Source organism: Myotis yumanensis, unplaced genomic scaffold, assembly GCF_028538775.1.
Source record: "Myotis yumanensis isolate MYYU_CA2020_CCGP unplaced genomic scaffold, mMyoYum1.0.hap1 SCAF_9, whole genome shotgun sequence".
In the NCBI taxonomy this organism is placed as follows: Eukaryota; Metazoa; Chordata; class Mammalia; order Chiroptera; family Vespertilionidae; genus Myotis; species Myotis yumanensis.
Genome location: NW_027223760.1, coordinates 54,231,091 through 54,236,030, shown reverse-complemented (window position 1 = coordinate 54,236,030; position 4,940 = coordinate 54,231,091). Strand labels below are relative to the sequence as shown.

Sequence of the window (4,940 nt, the reverse complement as noted above, 5' to 3'; positions counted from 1 at the left end):
CTCTGTGTCTCTCTCCCTCCTGCCACTCTCTCAAAAAACCAATGGAAAAATATCCTCAGGTGAGGATTAACAACAACAAAAAGATGACTAAAACAGGAAAGTCCTAGACTTTGCTTGCAGGAAAGTCCTAGAAGAAACCACGAAACAATCATTACGCTCGTGCTATCAGTTCCATATGCACATGGAACAGAAGAGGCACAAGCTAGCAGGGCCCAAATCTTCCAAGTGAGACAGAATGAGAAACACAATGAAAGCCTTCAGAAAAGGAAGAATGTTTTTTAAAAGTTTTGAAGAGTAAAGGCATGTAGCAAGGTGACAGGGACTTCGGTGTGGAGGAAGCAGCAGGTGTCACGGCTCAGAAGGGTAATGTTACACGACTCATGAGTGGCACTGTGAGTGGTTTAGAATGCTGGGCAATGCAGTTGAAGAGTTAGACAGAGACCAAATCATGAAAGGTCTTAAATTCCATGCCAAGAGTTTGATATTACTTCCTGAGCAATGATGTCAATGTTAATTTTGTGTCACTATTTCTCTGAGAATCCCAATTAATACAAAAGGAAAATCACCAAAAGGTTGTAAGCAGAGAATAACATGATCCATTCTACATTTTGAAGAGTAAATTTTAGTGACAGTGAGTGTAATTCAACTATTTTGTTAATTTTTTTAAAAGTGTGTGTATGTGTGCGTGTGCGTGTGCGTGTGTGTGTGTGTGTGTGTGTGTGTATTCCTTTCCAACCTGGGTTTGGTAGAAAGGCTCCCACAAGCAAGGGCAGCAAAGGGCAGCAAAAAGAAGGGCCATTCTGCCATCAACGAGGTAGTGAGCAGAGAATACACCATCAACATTCACAAGTACATCCATGAAGTGGGTTTCAAGAAGCGTGCCCCTCGGGCACTCAAAGAGATCTGGAAATTTGCCCTGAAGGAGATGGGAATTCCAGATGTGTGCATTGACAACAGGCCCAACAAAGCTGTCTGGGCCAAAGGAATAAGGAATGTCCCATACAGTATCCAGGTGTGGTTGTCCAGAAAACATAATGAGGATGAAGATTCACCAAACAAGTCCCATACATTGGTTACCTATGTAGCTGTCACCACTTTAAAACACCTACAAACTGTTAATATGGATGGAAATTAATCACTGATTGTCAAATAAAATTATGAAACCACAATAAAAAAAAAAGTGTGTGTGTGTGTGTGTATGTGTGTGTGTGCGCGCGCGCGCGTGTGCGCATGCGCGCCCACGTGTATTTAGTATCTATGGTGTGTAAGGCACTGAGATGGCATTAGGTTACAAACATAAAAAAATAAACAAACACCACCCTTGCACCCATAAGTAGTTAGTTAAAGTACTTAATTGTAAGTACACTTATTGAGTAGGAGATAAAGTAAGCGATTATTAAAAAAAAAAAACCATCAAGAAAAAATGGAAGCAGAAATGACAGGCTAACTATAAGATGGATCAGGGAGATTACCATTGGCAAGACCCTAGCTAAACAACTGAATATGTGTTAGGAGTGATTTAAGAGAGAAAAATAAATAGAAGATGATCCCCAGGTTTCTGTCTTGGGAACCCCAGAGAAATAACATCAAGAGTGGGAGATTAAGCTACTCATTTAAAAGAGTTAAATTATATTGTTAACAGATCTAGACACTTCACATAGATTAAACAATTCTATGGGGTAAGTATTATTACTCTCATGACCATTTTTGCTGAGTGTAGGGAAGATTAAAATGTCTAAACTGACACATCTTGCAAGTGGCAGAGCTGGATTCAAACTCGGAGAGGGCTGAAGCCAACCCCTGGCCCTTCCTTCACAGGCAGCAAAGTGACCATAATGTGCTGCCTCTCACGTGACTCAGATGGCTGAGTAAACAGAAAGATACAGGCTAAGAAGCTCCTTTAAAATATGTAATTCTTTATAGCTCCACCCCCTTCATTTCAACTTTTTTTTTTTTATCTTCACCCAAGGATATTTTTTCATTGATTTTTTCAAGAGAGTGGAAGAGAGAGGAAAAAACAGAGAGAAATATCCATGTAAGAGAAACACATTGATTGGTTGCCTCCTGCATGAGCCCTGACCAGGGCCCAGGCCAGGGAGGAACCTACAACAGAGGTAGGTGCCCTTGACCGGATTGAACCCGGGACCCTTCCGACGCTCTATCCATTGAGCCAACCCAGCTTTAGGGCTCTTCATTTTAACTTTTAAATAAGAAGTCTGTGGACTGACATAAGCAGTTTCCCTGTTTGGTTCTTCAGGCATGTGAGTTTAGCGTGAAAAATTATCAATTTTTTGGAAGCCATAAACCAATACATACTTGCTAGTGGACTGATTTATTGAACTAGAGAGGTTTTCCTTTAACAAACTATCTGTAAATCATTTACCCAACACTTCCTTTTCACTATTTCAGCCACTGAAAATAGTATCCCTAGGTCTATGCACTGATTATGTACATGTACTTGCTTCTGATTTACACATGGTAATCCTATTCCAGTGCAATGATCTGGGTATATTTGACACAAATGTGCTCTTGCTATACTTTTGAACATTATCTTTAGGCATCATAAAGATATGCTTTCTTATTATCCAGTGATTCCATTTCTGGGAATATACCCGAAGAAACCCAAAACACTAATTTGAAAGAATATATGCACCCCTAAACTCATTGCAGCATTATTTACAATAGCCAAGATTTGGAAGCAGGCTAAGTGTACCCAACAGTAGATGAGTGAATAAAAAAGCTGTGGTACATCTATACAATAAAATACTACCCAAACATAAAAAATAAAAAATAAAGGAACTCTTACCTTTTACGACAGCATGAATGGACCTAGAGAGTTTATGTTAAATTAAGTAAGCCAGGCAGAGAAAGGCAAATACCATATGATTTCACTCATAACTAATGATAAGATAAACAAACAAAATAGAAATAAACTCAGACACTGACGGCTATCAGAGGAGAAGGGAGTCTGGAGGAAAAAAGTGAAGGATTAAAAAAAAAAGCAAAAAACCTCACAGCACAGACAACAGTATGGGGGAGGGGAGGGGCAGTTAGAAGCATGTAAAGTGAAGCTAAATGGTGACAGAAGGGGACTTGTGGGTAGTGAGCACACAATACAATCCTATATAATAGAAGCCTAATATGCAAATTGTTCAATCAGGAATTCAACCAGGAGTTCAACCGGGAGTTCGACCACTTACTATGATGTGCGCTGACCACCAGGGGGCGGTGTGGAACATGGTGAGTGTAGGCGATGCGGCGCTGGCAGTGGGCGGCAATGGAGGCGCTGCCGGCCCCAATAGGCCCCAAACAGAGTGGGACTGCGGTGGGATGGTGGAGCAGGTGAGCAGGTAGCTCCAGGCCAAGGTGGGTGTGAGCAGGGACCTAATCACCCCACAGATGGCGCGGCTGCAGGGGCAGGGCCACTGCCTGGCTCCCAGGTGCTGTGGGAGCCAGGTAGGGGGCCCAGCCCCAATCACCCCACAGGCGGGATGGTGGAGCAGGTGAGGGAGTGGCACCAGGCCAAGGCAGGGTGCCATGTGGGGCTGCAGGGCTGCAAGGCTGGGGGTGTGAGCTGGGGCTGCAAGCCTGGGGGTGCGAGCTGGGGCCTGATCCCCACAGGCCACCCCGAGGGACCCCACCCGTGCACAAATTTGTGCACCGGGCCTCTAGTACATATATAATGTATTATAGAATTGTATACTTAAAAAGTCACCCCAATAAATTCAATATTTTTTTCAAATATGCTGTGCCACTATTTTTTTCAAATGCAGAAAAAGTTCTTCAATGCCAAATGATCGCCAACATTCATGTAGCACTTCTATACCCACTGTATCCACTGCAACTGCTGGCACCACTGTAACCACTTCACAGATACCTATCTCGTAAGGCCATTGTCAGATAGGTATTATTATCACCATCATCATCATCATCATCTCCATTTTACAAATGGGGAAACTGAGACTTGTAATGTCAAAGTCACAGGGATAGAAAGCCACAGAGCCAAAGATAGAACCCAGAGTCCACCGTCAGCTCCTAGCTGCTGCACTACACTGCCTCTCACAGAAAGGGTCTTCATCGTTCAACCCTCAGCCTTCCACTTCCAGAACTAGCTGTACTCTTCCTCAGGGAATATTAAAAAGCAATGCTGAAGGAATTCCTCCAAGGCACAGAACAAGGGTTGGAAGTAGACTAGAATTCTGAGTCACTACAGTCTGTACAGTACAGATTTGAAGAAGCCCTGTGTCACATGGGTCATTTTCTTTCCCTGGAGATAAATCCAGGAACTGAAACCTTGAGTGGACTTCATGGCTCACCTTTCACTCAGGTCTTCCAGGAATGGCAGGACTAAACGCCCTACCGCTGCCTATGGGGCAATGCAAAAGCAGACCAAACCAAGCTGTGGCTGAGAAGAGAAAGATAATAGGCTGAAAATGCACACCTCAGGAGCCAGAGTCCCTGCCAAGAATTTAACTGCCAAATCATTACTCGTGGACTCTGGACTCTTCATTGCAAGATTGAGACAGCATGAGTTGGAGGAAAGAGCCAACGTTTTTAATTTAGACAACCTTGAGATTCAGGCATGGCCTGCATTTGCTTGGTGAGTAACCCCATAGAACATTTGCAATCTGCCAGCATCTGTGTTCTCATTTGCCAAAAGAGATTGCAACTATTTTATAATGTTATTGGAGATATGAAAGCACTATATTTAAACTGTAAAAGTACTACTCAACAATGAGATATTATCATTATGGCTAAGCAACCAGAGTTTATTATCCACAGTTGCTATGCACATTATACAATTGGCTATGCCATTCTGAGTATGAACTAGTGGGTCAAAGCATTTTCTCTATGGGATAGGCCATATTTCATTAGTATTTACGTGCATCAGACTACCTTTTAAATATATATGTATAGATAGAGTGTCCCAAAAAAATGTG

The 4,940-nt window shown here is 42.6% G+C and overlaps 1 pseudogene; it reads left to right on the top strand.

Moving 5' to 3' along the window:
- Positions 1 to 380: 380 nt before the first annotated feature.
- LOC139016643 (large ribosomal subunit protein eL31 pseudogene) lies at positions 381 to 1,135 on the top strand (annotated as a pseudogene).
- The last annotated feature ends 3,805 nt before the right edge of the window (positions 1,136 to 4,940 follow it).